A 15,087-nucleotide genomic window follows, 5' to 3' on the forward strand; every position below is an offset into this window, starting at 1 on the left:
CATTTGTAATTAAAGGATTAGGAATCAATATGACAGAAAACCACTCCTTCTCCTTTCAAATAAGCTAATGTTTTGAAGAAGTATAAAATTCCTGTCGGTAAGAATTCTCTTTTGCTGGCACAGGTATCCTCATACCCTGAATGTGGAAACTTAGTGATTCATTTCTGGGGGTAAGCAATCAAATATCTTTATAGTTCACATTTATGGTTCAGTAATTTCCTATCTAGGAATCTTTCCCAAAGAAGAAATTACTGCTTAAGGCAAGGAATTTTATACCAGAAAGTTCCTTATAGCATTATTTGTGGTGACACAAATTTAGAAACAACCTAAGCAATCTCTAATGGAAGAACAGTTAATGATTCATAGTATGAAGATCCCCTGGAGGAGGAAATGGCAACCCACCCCAGTATTCTTCCCTAGGAAATCCCATGGACAGAGGAACCTGGGAGACTATAGTCCATGGGGTCACAAAATAGTCAGACATGACTTAGCAACTAAACAACATGTTTATAGTTTGGTATACAACATTTGCAAATATTATTTAATGATATGAGAAATTGCTCACACATGATAAAAGGCAAAACATAAAGTTATATACTTAGAATACCACCTAATAATAATTCTAAGAATACTTAGAATTATGTAAAGACAAGAAGACATATGTGAGTGGAAAGTCTAGAAGGAAATTCGTATATGAAAATTTCAGCCGTGGTTATCTCTGTGACATGGAATTCTGAATGATTTTTACTTTTTTATATACTTTCCTGCATTTTTAACTTTCTAGGATGATCACATATTGCTTTTACAAATAGATTTCTTTGAACATAAAAGGAAATAAGATGCAAATTTGAGACCAACCTCTCTGGTAACAGAAAGTCCACCCACAGTTCAAGGAAATGATGCTGCAGAATGCCAGAGGCTTTCTTGCCCATATTTGGCAAGGAAAACATTTGAATCCGAAGATGGTCCAAGCAAGAGAGATGAGAGAGAATGAAATAAAGTCTCTCTTGGCTTCCATTTTCATGTGTTTCATACAGCACTATTTTTTTCCTCCACTAGTTTATAGTTCCTTCAAGACAGAGACCATAGCTTCTCTTTCAGTTTCCCACAGATCCAACCTGTAGTTTAAAAAAAAAAAAAAAAGGCAACCCACTCCATTATTCTTGCCTGGAAAATTCCATGGACAGAAGAACCTGGACAGGCTACAGTCATGGGGTCACAAAGAGTCAGACACAGCTGAGTGGCTGAGCACAGCAAAGATCCACCCTAGGCTTGGCACACTGCATGGGGAACACGGAAGGGGACTGAAATGAAGGAAACAGCAATTGCACTGGGGGTCAGCAGAATGGGACATACAGAAATATCGGAGGTCGGGCCAAGGAGAAAAAGAAATAGAAGATACAAAGGAAAAAAGGACCTAAGTGAACGGAGGGAGAGCCGAGGAGGTGAGGATGGGGGTAAAGACAGGTGCGGACAGGATCCTCTGTGAGGACCACATTCTAGCTCATCCTCTAGGAAGGCTCTAGGGTTTAGATTGGGCTAAACTCAATCTAGAGTTGACCCCAAAGAGGAAGTTCTCTCTGGTTTTACATCAGCCCCAGATGATTCCTGAGAAGATCACGACTAGCCACTGCGGAGTTCCTGACCTTGCAGCCCAGTCTGCTCGGCGGCTGGATCACAACCAGCATTGAGTGAGTCACCAGCCACTGGATAATTTGGAAAAACACAGAGACTCCAAAGGCTTCCTTGGGGGTCACTTGCAGCATCCAAGGTACATGATGGCTCCACCCCCGTGAAGAGAGGTGGGGGGAGTGGTAAAGAGGTGGCTAGGGATTATCGATGATAAAGCGGGGACATACATTGGAAAAGTTGGTCACCCCCAAATGGCAATCTCAGTGTCTCTAGCCCCCTACAGAGCACAGTCCAATATGAGCTTCCTGAGTGTGGATTTGGCAGGGTCGGGGGCGGGGGGGTCACTTAACCTGTCTGAGAGTCCCTTCCTAACCTGTCTCAGAGTCCCTGGTGAATCTGAGAATTAGAGTTCATTTAAGGTGTCTAGGACAAACTAGAAACTCAGAAACAGTTGTTGTTGTTGTTACTAAGGTGCTATTTTAATTGCTAAAGGGTACAAAGATGAGTAAGATATTTCCTTCTTTTGAAATCTGTAATGCAAAGCATAAAATAAATAAGCTACAAGGATATACTGTACAACATAGGGAATATAGCCAACATTTCACAATAACTGTCAGTGGAATATGACCTATAAAAGTTGTGAATCACTGTGTTGTACATCTGAAACTTATATTGTATATCAACTATGTAGCAATTAAAACTAAATAAATAAAACATATAATCCAAAGAGAAAGAATACGATAGATGCACAGTAAATACCACACGAGGTAGGATTATAAGACAGGTGTACATTTCTGTGCAAACCCGGAAGGGGAAAGGTCACAGCCCTTGGTGATTGGGGTGGGGAGGGAGTTGGTGGGAAGTGACTCCCTCCCAGATGAGGTAGGATTCGAAAGGGGCAGGTATATGACGCAAGCAGAAGGAGCAGAAGCAGCAAGAGACCCAAGGCAGGATGATGGAGGCCCGATGAGAAACAGCAAGTCATAAAGTTCAAGGACGGGAAACACAGAGATGCGATTAGGTGTGTGTTCTGGGGCCGGCCTGTGGAAAGCTCAGATGCCAGGCCAAGGAGCTTGTGCTTAATTCAGTGGTCAGTGGGGAGTCATCGGAGGCTGTGGAGCAGGAGAGTTGCTTTCCTTACAGCTGTGCCGGGCTAAATTAAGCATAAACAGTACTTTATAATTGGAAAGGGAAGGCCCAGAAATAGCTCTTGACTCAGAAACAGGCATAGAGAAAGGTAATGAGAAGCATGGCTCTGATCAAAGCAGAGAGGTTAATTAAATTTCTAATTATTGTGAAAGGCCATTAAAAAACCCTAGTTCACTAGGGATAACTGCTGTAGAGGGGCTTGAAAGAATAAACCTCCTCTTAACCCTTGGGTAACTGCAACATAGGGGGACCTTTGCTTTTCCATGGAGGAAAAGTGTTTGAAGTACTAAGGAAATGGTAAGTAGACATGTACACATGTTCTCTGTAAATCACAGCCCCCAAATATCCATGTGTCCATGTACAGGACTCGCCAAAAGGAGTCTACACAGTAAATGATAGGTCTCTAATTTGACCCTGAATCCATACAGCAGGTGCTGAGATAACCTGTTCTGTTATTGCCAAGGTTCCCCGTGAATTGCTTAAACTATACTCCTATTATGAAGTATTTCACCATTACTTGAATAATTAGTAATTTACAATAGGTCATTTGTACCATTAACCACTGGGGATTAGCAGACAGCTGAATATGGACATCATTGGTGGAACTGACCCCAAACGCCTTCATCACATTGATTACCCTTGTGTATGCAGCATGGTCATCAGAGTGGAAGAAAAAAACAGTGCTATCACCGTAGTATTGTGTATTACTAAGATATCTTCATACCTCCTGTCTCATGAGAGATACAGTTTCTATTCCCTTTAAGCAGCTGAGAACCCTATGGCTCAGAATGAATAAGAGGTGCACCCAAATATACACTGTTAACCATGAAAGGCCAGAACCTAGGTCTTCTAACTTCTAGCTCAGAGTTCTCTTACCTGTCCCAAACTGTGTGCAGGTCTAATTCATGGTCCATGTCCAACCGGCACCCTGGCTGGTAAGAGAAAATGAACAAGGAAATAAAGGGAAAACAAAGATGCACCAGACTTTGTGGTGACAGTGAGACTCTAAGAAGAGCCAGGAAGGCTTCTTGGAGGAGTTTTGTTGCTGTAACAGAAACCCCCACTTTAAAAAGCTTAAACTAGACAGAAGTTATTTCCCCCTCACGTGTCTAAGTGCCAGCATCCAGGCTGCCCGGTCACAGAGCCTGGATGACGGCTCCATGCTGTGGGGGAAGGAGATGCCCTCCCTGTCTTCTTCCCTCTCGGTGCACATCCATCCAGGGCAGACAGCTCACAGGCTCTCCACATCGCAGCCACAGGAAGGGCGAGGAGAGAACGTGGTTTGGAAGAGAGTTTGGGAGAGGAGTGGGTGGGTCTGGGGCTGGGAGCACAGGGCCAGCAATGCAGGTGGGCAAAGTGAGGAAAGACAGCATCCTGAGCAGGCAGATCTGGGAGGCGCGTTCAGGACACAAGGAAGAAATGAACCTGTCGTCAGGAGTGGCAACTGCAGTAGGAAGAGAAAATCAGATGTGTTCACTGGAGCCAGATGGACAATGGACTTTGAAAGTCAAGTGGAGAGCCTAGATTTTAGCTCCTGTAGGTTCTCAAGGAAACAGCGCCTAAGGGTAACTTGTTGGTCAGGACAGCATAGGTTGGATTAGGTGGGTTAGCCTGCTAGCCAGGAAGACACATTAGGAGGCTCTTTCAACAATCTGACCATACTCTGATAAAAGACCTGCCCGGGACAGGAGCCCAGGCTCCAGGGATGGGGTCATATGAGAGGCGTTTTCCTGGGCTTGGTCTCTGGTGGGCTGTGCGGGGAAGAGTCAGAGATGCCTCAGAAGCTTCTTTCATGGGAGGCTGTCCCCCTCACATGTACTCTTTGGGGCTCCCCAGGTACACATTCATCCTTCCTGCCTGTGCTTGGAGCACACAATGCTGAAACTGCATTCACCAACACGTATCTTAAAACAGAAGCTTCACATGGACACAGAGCCTAGCACACAGTAAATGCTGGGTAAATATCTGTTGAATAAATAGCTGAATAAATAAATGAATAAGTCAACAAAACGTAGGCACAGCTAGCAATGACTTTAAATGGAATGGTGACAGATGGTAATTAGACTTATCACAGTGATCATCTCATAATGTATATAAATGTCACTATATTGTGAAACTACTATAAGATGGTATGTCAATTATACTTTGATTTTTTTAAACGTAGGTACAGACCACACTGGGGCTCCCCAGGTGGCACTAGTGGTAAAGAACCCACCTGCCAATGCAGGAGATACAAGAGACTAGGGTTCGATCCCTTGGTGGGGAAGATCCCCTGGAGCAGGGCATGGCAACCCACTCCAGTATCCTGGCCTGGAGAATCCCATGGACAGAGGAGCCTGGTGGGCTACAGACCACAGAGTTGCAAAGAATCAGACACAACTGAGCAACTTTGCGTGCACAGACCACATTGGGTTCTGTGTCCAGAGAGGCCATGAAAATCTTCTGGGAAAAGTCACCTATCACATGTTCAGGATGTTACATAGAAGAGATTTAGATGGAGTGTTTTCTGCAAACTGTCAAACAGTGGCAATTTGTGACACTGTTGAGTGAAGTGAGAATATTAAAACATTCTCTGAGTCAAACTATTTCTTAAGATCAAACCCAGAGGAGAAAAGGCAGACACCAGTTATGCCTGATTATCTATATTTTCATCCTGGTTTCCTTTCTTTAAGAGCTCAGATCTTCTGAACTAGCTAGATGTGGGTAGTTCGTTCAACCATTATTTATGGTTCTTTCTTGTATTCTTCAACTTCCATTCCATGAATGAATCAAAAAGAGGTTGCCTTGACAACACTCACCTCTCTCTAATTAAGCACCCTGAACAGCCTCCAATGCTTCTTTGAGATAAAAGCCTCTACAAATCCAGGATTCATGACCTCAGACAACACACAGAGGTTAACCTGAACTGGGCCACTCCGGAATAAAAGCCTGCCTTCCCATCTTTCTATGTTCCAGCTCCTGTAGCCCCTCACACGGGCCAGTGAGCAGGAGATGCAATCCCACAAACAGAAACCACACCAAGAGGCTCTCTTCCACTGGGCCCATGGACTGTGTGGCTTTTTTTCCCCTAGTTAATGACGACATTGTGTGACTGGGTGACAGACTCATCAAATCCTTTCTGTGCCACTGTACCTGGGCATTATCTTGTTGAACGAGGCAGACAGCTGTTCTATCATAGGTCTTGGATATTCTGTTCTGGCCCAAGACAGAAGGAGAAGACTTCCATCAGGGCCACGTGTACACCCCGAGCTCTGAATCCAAAATTACAACTAAAACATCCAAACCAAAGCCCAACCTTACACTTCTTAGACATCCACAAGATGAACCCAAGTAAACCCTGTATATTTACTACAATAATTAAACCTTTCCCTGGTGGCTCGATGGTAAAGAATCTGCCTACCAATGCAGGAGACACAGGTTCGATCCCTGCTCCGAGAAGATTCCCACATGCCGTGGAGCAACCAAGCCTGTGTGCCACAACTACTGAATTTGTGCCCTGGAGCCTGTACTCTGAAACTACTGAGCCGGTGCTCTGCAGGAAGAGAAGCAACCGCAATCAGAAGCCTGCGCACCGCAACTAGAGACTAGCTCCTGCTCACTGCAAGTAGAGAAAAGCCCATGCAGCAATAAAGATCCAGCACAGCCAACATTAAAATCAATATATAAATTTTTAAAATTATTTAAAATATGCTTGTTTAAAAAAAACTGGATGAAAACATTCTCTGAACCAAACTAATAGTTTATTCTGTTCTAATATTCCAAAGACCTGAAAGATGGAGCCATAGCATAAATATTGCCAATATTTCCTAGAGCGGCAGAGCCACTTTTCAGCAGATTGATTGAATTGGGGAGGTGGGGGTGTGTGAAGATGTTAAGACATTATTGTCATTATTATGAATGTATCTATTCTATGATGAATACATCCCAAGCCCTGCACTAAGCATTTCTCATGCAGAGTTTGGTTTAACTCTCATAACCAACTAGGTAGTCTTCTCCATGTGATAGAAGAAGAAATGGTTAAAGAACCTGTGCCAATTTCTTCAGGTCCTACAGTCAGCCAGGCAGGGGTGTGAACCCTAGATTATCATTTCAACTTCCTACTCATCCCCTCCTAGGTGAAAGGAAGAGAGAGACAGAGATGGAGAGAGACAGAGAGACAAAGATGAAGAGGAAAAAGAGGGCAGAGAGAGAGAGGAAGGGGAAGGAGAGGAAGGAGGGGGACTTCCCTGGTGGTCCAACAACTAAGATTCCCGAGCTCCCACTGCAGGAGGCGTGACTTCAATCCCTGGTCAGGGAACTAAGATCCTGCATGCCACACTTCGAGTGGCCATACATAAAGAAGTAAATGTGAGGAGGGGGAAACAGGTGGAGAAATAAGGGGAGGATGGAAGCGAGGCCAGACGTCATCTCGAAATCTAAATTGCTTATCTTAGTGAGACAATGATCTGGCTAATTCAAAAGCAAGAAGGATGCATCTGGCTCCTTATCAGCATGGGTGGTTTGGGAATAAAGATAAAGATGTGGGTATCAAAGACAGGTCTTCCTTACTCACGTCTTCTGTCCTAGCCTTTAGGATCCCTTTGGGTTAAGGCTCACCAGGGATGCCACCTTGCCTTTTGAAATTCTAAGTTGAAGTCCATGTAATCCTCACTTCGGAGAGGACTGTGGGAAAGATACCGAACACCATGGTTCCCAGAGTGATCTTACACATTTTCGATAGAAAAACAGCGTGAAGGCACAAGCCATAGGATGTCAGTCCTGGACAACAGCAGCAGGTACCTCAAATAGGACATGTATATTAAAGGATTTTAATTCTCGGTTTAGCTCTGACTTCTTTAGAATGAAAAGATGAGGTATGCGTGGGCTGACAGGAGGCTGGCAGGCAGGATGCATCTGCTTTTATACTTGTAAGACTTAGTTTTCTGTTTTATTCAGATACGTCTTACACCGAAAAGTTCTCACCGCTGTTAGAGGCTGGCGAACCCCCCAAAACATGTATTTCAGCACTGAAAGAGTAATATCTGAATTTAGACCAATTCCATCTAGAAATATACCTCTGGGAGCCCTACCAACTGGTTTGGGCTCATGGAACTCTCAGAGAAAAACACGAAAATTCTTATCCCTCACCTGACAAAAGAAGACCGAGGAAAGAGATTTAATTTTTTTTTAAGGTGAAATCAATGGAATATGTCACGCGTTTGAAAGTACTGAGAGATGAGCAGCTGGAGGGGAGTCTGAGGTTGACTGAGCAATAAGTCACAGAATGTCAAGTGCAGACGCAGACGCACACACGCGAGCACCCAAGCTAATTACTAACTCCGGGAAAGTAGAAAATTGTGCGTCAAAGGAAAGTAATCATAGTTCACCCCATGGCTGAGTTGCGCAGAGCATTTACATATTCATAAAATGAAGACAACAAATATTATACCAGTTGAAATTACAATATAACCATATTGAAAGTATGCAGGTCTGGGAAAGTGTGTGTCTTGTGTCTGTGTGTCTTGAGGGTAAATCAATTTGCAGAAGAAGTCCTGATAAATTATGTAGCCTGATGAGCATATGAGATCTATGAGATAAGCACTGAGATGACATACAGATGCTCATACTCAAAAACATCTACTAAGAGAGCTGAAAATGGCTACCTCTGGAGAATGAAATATTTGAGAAGAGTGGGGATGGGTGCTTTTCCTAACAAACCTTGGAAGATAACTTGACTTATCAAACTATGTGTATGTATAACTTTGACGGAAGAAAAAACTAACTTTTAAAAATCATTCACATATCATGGCAGTATACACAATTTAGAGCTCAATGTGCTGAGTCCTTTAGGAGCTCAATACATGTGAACTATTCCTCCTAACCAAGGGAGTATTAAACAGATTTAAAACAGAACCAATAACAAAAGACTCCATGACTTCGACTGTGACAACCTCACAAGAAAGCTCTCAAAAGAGCCCAAATCCCCTGACAGAACTTTCTCTCTGCCACGCCCCACAGGAGGCCCTGAAAACACAGCAGCCAACAAATCAGCGTGTGTGTGTTAGTCGCTAGCTTGACATGCTCCTTGTCCATGGGATTCTCCAGGCAAGAATACTCGAGTGAGTTGCCATTCCCTTCTCCAGCGGATCTTCCCAACCCAGGGGTCAAACCCAGGTCTCTTGCACTGTGGGCAGATTCTTTAATATCTGAGCTAGGGGAATTCCCAGGTCTTTTTCTTCTCAGGGTTCAGACTATCAGAAAAGATGGAGGAGCCAAGAGTTAACCTGCATTTGGTGCTATGTTGGGGAAAGGACCAAGTGTAATAAAGGAATGTCCCTATTCAGATTTGGGGTTGGTCAAGGAGGCTTCCCAGAAAAGGGGGTCACTTTGGAGATAATCCAGCAATTATATCCACTTTTCTTTTCATCGAGGCTAGGTACCCACATCTTAGGCAGGCACCGTGACAAGATATAAAATAGAAAGTGATATTCACCCTCAAAGGATGCCCCCTGACTCCAGTTAAAGAAGTTACCAAGTTCCATGATCAAATGCCCTTAACCAGGGACAGACTGGAGATGAGAAGAAAGTCCAAGAAAATCACAGATAGAGGAAACATGTAAACAAGGAACCTCTGGACATTAAAGGGTCCCTGACATTCAGACACACCACACAAACAAATCAGCCCATTCGCCATTGAACTGACGTGGTTTATTTCTCCAGGGACTTGCTCACTTCCAGTAGCACGGCCCTCACGTCATCATCTAGGAAAAGGTCAATGCGTAAATCCATCTTGTTGGTAAAATACCCCAGTTGCATCGGATATGAGCATCCAGACCACGTGCACTATGGCCCCCCTATTGCCCTGCAAGTCTCAAGGGTCACCATCCCAAGCAAAGGTCATCTGAGCTTTGGACAAACCAAGTTCCTCAGAAAACCTTGGTCATTCCCCAGGAGTGCATTCATTATGTAGTTTACACTTATCTGAATTCTCCAAAAATAACCTCCGAGCAAAGAAGGAAGAGCGAAAGAAGCAACTGGAAATTGTGGTCCAGTAACTGAGAGGTGATTCAGGGTAGGTCCATGGAAATTTGGATAGTGGAGGTGGCCAATATTTTCCCAATTGGTTATAGCAGGTTGGTTCAATGAAAATGTACTAAAACCTCCCTTTTGTGACTTTTTTCCAAGCACAATCTCATTCTAAATGTCAGAGAGCTTTTTTCAATCTATACGCTTGCTTGCTCGCTTGTCTGTTTTTAACCAGAGACCAAAACTGATGGAAATATCTGTTTGATTCACTTCAGAGGATATTTTGGTGTTCAAATTAAATACTTTTCAAAAATATAAAAAACCAGTCTGGGTTTAACTAGTCTTTCAAAAAGTGGCTTGCTTTATTTTTAAAAATACACATTTGGTTCTTGGTTTCTAAGTTTGGATCTTTTTTTTTTTTTAATGTAATTTGGGAGCTGAGCCCTGGGTTCAGTTTATTCTAGGTTTTGGCACCCGGGTTTGGTTTGAGTCCTGGCTGGCGCTGACAAGGCAGCTTGCTTAGTTTGGTTCCGCAAGTTCTTGGCAGTGGTAGGCAGGACAGGTGCTGTGCTTTTAAACTGGCTGTCGTTACGCAAGTCTGACAGGGCCACAAAATGCTGGAGCTGGAAGCGTCCTCGGTGGACAGGTAGCCTGGTGCCTGCATGCAGAGAGGAGTTGACCACGGACAGGAAGCTCACTCAAAGGGGCACCGTGAGCAGGGCAGAGTGGACAGCTGCCAGTTTGACTTCCTGATTCCCCCCTGAGCTATTTTTTTTTTAATTTTTTATTTTTTAATTGGATGATGATTGCTTTACAATCTTGTGTTGATTTCTGCCATAAAAAAACTCAAATCAGTCATAATTATATATACACACACCCCAGCTATTTAGAAAACCCCTTCAGATGTCCAAGCTTTAGGGTAATACTAAAGAGGATTGATTTGAACAGCAACATTTCAAAGTGTTTCTTTTCCATTAGACCTTTGATGTGACATTCCAGGGACCAAAGCAAAACCTTGAAAAAGCTGCTCTCCAGCCCCTACCCTCAACTCCGCATTCCCCAGGCCTGTGCCAGAGCTCAGACTGGGGGCGGGGGGCGGGGCACGCATCTCCAGAGCCCTCCACAGTGATTCAGGGAAATGGTGGGTGGGTGGAGGGGCCAGGAGGTATTTTAAAAGACCTAAGGTACTCACAGAAGAATGAGCCTATCAATTCTAGCTCCATCCCCGTTGCCAAGGCAACGCAGGTGGGTTTGGAGCTGGCTCCCAGGCAATGAAACTCCCACCTCCTCCCTCCACACACTTTCCGGGCTTTGCCTGGGTTTTTATGACAGCTCTTCTTCAGCTACTCCTTTTCCTGTATAACGGACTGATCTTAGTCAGATTCCAGCCAGGTGGAAATACTCAGAGGAATGTGGAAGAGCCCACTGCAGGACCTATCCTGAGCCCTGACCTCCCCCTGGGAGTAAGACCGCCTCAAGCCCAGACCCACAGAAATTTCAAGATCAAGATGCTAACTCGCGGACACACAGACTCAGCCTCTTTTCTGCTTCCCTGCCCCCACCCTGAGTCAGATCTTCAGATCATCGCTGCTCTTCCTCCAAACACGGGCCTGACAGGGGTAGTTCCAATCTGTTACCCACTGGAATCAATGCAAAAGGCTGGGACTTGCGTGCCAAGTCCCTTCAGTCGTGTGAGACTCTTTGCGATCATGTAGACTGTCGTCCGCCAGGTTCCTCTGTCCCTGGGATTCTCCAGGCTAGATTACGGGGATGGGTTGCCATTTCCTTCTGCAGGGAATGTTCCCAGTCCCGGGATCGAACCTGTGTCTCCTGTACTGCAGGCGGACTCTTTTCGGCTGAGCCACCATAAGCCCAAATACATGGGGACCACATCTTTTTTTCTCTCCAAAAAACAGACCACATCTTTTTTTTCCCGCCCTCTTCTCACAAAGAAGAGGGAAGGCCAGCCATATTATGACCGCAATGAAGAGTCCCCTTCCGTCCTCAGCGGGGCCAAGCGTGAGAAAGAAAAGGTTAAGCCGCCCTGCAACTCCTTTTCCGATGCTCTTTTCCCCCTTTGGGAAAATGACGTAGTTCAGCTTCCCCTCCCCCACACACTGCACAGAGAGCTACCTTTTTATTCCTCACACAGCTGCTGTTATGAATGACGGCAGCCTTGCCATATGGCACCGCTCACTCGGCTCCATCGAGCAGCATCAGGCTCACGCCAATCGCATCTACCCCACACTCTGCCAGCCCAACAAGCGCTCCGTCCATCCTTTGGCCTGGGCCTCCGAGGGCGCGCCAGAGAGAGTGCGCGTGCGCACGGCCCAGGACGGGCGATGGGTTTGTTCCAGCTCAAAGTCTGGGGTCGGCCCCTCTAAAGATGGGCCCAAACAGATAATTGTGGACTAAAATAGTAGGTGAGAGAGGTCTGTTCTAAACATGACCTCATGGGATCATTAACCAGACTGTTGATGCCTAATTAATCACTGATGGCGGCCGCACCCGTGATGTAACTTGATCTAGAGATACTCTTCTATGGGCTACCCTGGTGGCTCAGTGGTAAGAAATCCGCCCGCAACGCGGGAGACCCTGGTTCAAGTCCTGGGTCAGGAGGATCCCCTGAAGGAGGGCATGGCAACCCACTCCGGTATTCTTGTCTGGAGAATCCCATGGACAGAGAAGCCTGGCGGGCTACAGCCCATGGGGTCGCAAAGAGTCGGACACGACTGAGCGACTAAGCGCAGCATATTCTCTCCTACCTGCTGCAGGGTGGCAGAGGCGAGCCACGCGGAGGCACATCTGCCCCGGATGGAGGGAGAGGGGAGTGAGCAAAACCTAGGGGGGACCAGGGGGGACCCAGGGGTGAACACAGTGCCGCCTAGTTCTCCCCACTCTAACACCTTAGCTTTGTCCCTCAGAAGAGTCCGGGGATCTTACTCCCCCCCCCCACTTGTGTACCTGAGTGCTACCACTGGATAAATCCAGGGAGGGATTTTTTTGTTGTTGTTGTTGTTCTTAAGCATATTTCTCTGAGGAAGCAGGTACAGGTTGTGTGGCCTGAAACCAATAGGGCCCATGGCATCTGCCTATCTACCCACCTGTAGAAGCTCCCCATTACATTAAGAAATGAGCCGAGCTAGAGGCCCAGGCTTCCCTAGCGGCTCAGTCGATTAAGAAGCCGACCACAACACAGGAGACCTGGGTTCGATCCCTGAGTTGAGAAGATCCCCTGGAGTAGGAAATGGTGACCCACTCCAGTATTCTTGCCTGGGGAATCCCATGGGGAGAGAAGCCTGGTGGGCTACAGTCCATGGGGTCACAAAGAGTTGGACACAACTGAGCGACTTAACACAGCCCAGCACAGAGGTCCCGGGAAGGTCTTAGCATCTAAGGACTCTGAATAAACTGACCAAGTTTGAGCATTTAGATTATTTTTTAGTATATGTGGGATGCAGTTTAGAAACAGCCCCAATAAAACGTCATTATCTGAGGTATGTTTGCTCAGTCACATCCAACTCTTTGAGACCCCGTGGACTGTAGCCTGCCAGGCTCCTCTGTCCATGGGATTCTCCAGGCTAGAACACTGGAGTGCCATTTTCTCCTCCAGGGGATCTTCCCCACCCAGGGATCGAAACTTGAGTCTCCTGTATCTCCTGTCTTGGCAGGTGGATTCTTTACCATGGAGCCAGCTGGGAAGCCCCTATCTAAGATATACCAATAGACATATATAAGTTGATATATACAAATGAACTAAGTCCCTGAACTAAATGCTTTATCTTTTCCAGGCAACAAAGGGTTGTGCACAGAGTGTGAAAGTTAGTCACTCAGTCGTGTCCAACTCTTTGTGACCCCGTGGACAGTAGCCCACCAGGCTCCTCTGTCCATGGGATTCTCCAGGCAAGAACACTGGAGTGGGTTGCTATTTCCTCCTCCAGGGGATCTTCCCAACCCAGGGACCAAACCCACATCTCCTGTGTCTCCTGCATTGGCAGGCAGATTCTTTACCACTGCACCACCTGGGAATCCCTTGCTGGTGTGGTGGGGGGCCAACAGGGAGACTGAAGTGTTACCATCTTTGAGAAATAAGACGTGTGCACCCTAAATTACACCTACTTGTACCCAGAGTCACCCACTTAAAAATTTCCCAACAAAGAACTGTTTTAGATGCATGGCTCTTCATTCTCCCCCTTAAAAAAAAATGTTAAAGAATAACACTTCTAGATGGCGGCCATCAAAATCTGCCTTTACAACTTATCTTAATGATTTCAGGCATAGTCCCTTAAGTCCAGCAGATACTATTTTTACAGATGTGAACATCCAGCTCCAACTGTCAAAACAAAACGGCCACTTGGGGATTCAAACATGCAGGCTCTGGGTTCTTTCCATAAGGACATTTTGAAATTAAGATGGTTCCATCTGGAGGGCCAGCCACCAAGGGGTGTATCTCTGCCTGTGTGGTCGGTGAGCAGGATGAGAAAGGGAGGGGTCGCTGTCCAGCCCCTGTAGAGTGCAAACACCAGGAAAGCATGAAAGATGGCCACGCACCGAGATTCTCCAGCCTGCCTTTCCACATTACACACACACACACACACACACACACACACACATGCATGCATGCGCACACACTGCCTGACAACGAAGCTCTGCACATCAGGCAAACTGAATCCCATTCATGAAACTGTAAGTGTTCCCTCCATTCATTGAGAGATAGGGAGTTGTGATTGCCACTGTGCAACAGTGGATAAACTCCAGCTAACCCAAATTGTCATTCCTAGGCGCAAAGGAACTTGGAATCCTGTGCCGGGGTTGTATGTCAGAACAGCGTGGTTGCTAGGCAGAAATATACCCAGCCTCCAGCGAGACAGAATATACATGAATGCGTGGGGAGGTGTGTTTCTCCCAGAACCTCTTCCTGCCTCGCCTGCCTTCTCTAATCAGCAGTCAGCGACACAGGAGGCTTCCATGACATTCCCCCTCCCAGGGCGTCCAGAGGCTTGCGCCGTGAAACCCGTTCTGTAAACAGCCCAATCTCACAAGGGTCGGCTTTATTTGTTTACATGCCCTCCACTCAGAAATCCACAATGTACACTATTTGGTGACACTTCCAGCATGAAGACAGTAGCCGTGGCTGAGCAGTAGGCATGTTTGAACCATCAATTTAGAAGGCATATGAGGTTAAAGCATTCTTTAATGAGACACAACTCTGCAGGGACCAGCTCTGTATCACAGTGAGATTAATATGCGTATTAGAATGTGTGAATTACCTCTGCATACTGTAATAACCATCCATAAGAC

The 15,087-nt window shown here is 45.8% G+C and overlaps 1 long non-coding RNA gene across 1 annotated transcript in view; it reads right to left on the reverse strand.

Annotated features, from left to right (window-relative positions):
* Nucleotides 1-892: 892 nt before the first annotated feature.
* LOC122687914 overlaps nucleotides 893-15,087 on the reverse strand; it is a 91,128-nt gene continuing 76,933 nt past the window's right edge. Inside the window, exons 5-6 of the long non-coding RNA XR_006339259.1 lie at nucleotides 3,658-3,713; nucleotides 893-1,118 (exon numbers count right to left, since the gene is read on the reverse strand). This is a non-coding gene — a long non-coding RNA (uncharacterized LOC122687914). The remainder of the gene's footprint in view (nucleotides 1,119-3,657; nucleotides 3,714-15,087) is intronic.

Source organism: Cervus elaphus, chromosome 32 (genome assembly GCF_910594005.1).
Source record: "Cervus elaphus chromosome 32, mCerEla1.1, whole genome shotgun sequence".
Classification (NCBI taxonomy): domain Eukaryota; kingdom Metazoa; phylum Chordata; class Mammalia; order Artiodactyla; family Cervidae; genus Cervus; species Cervus elaphus.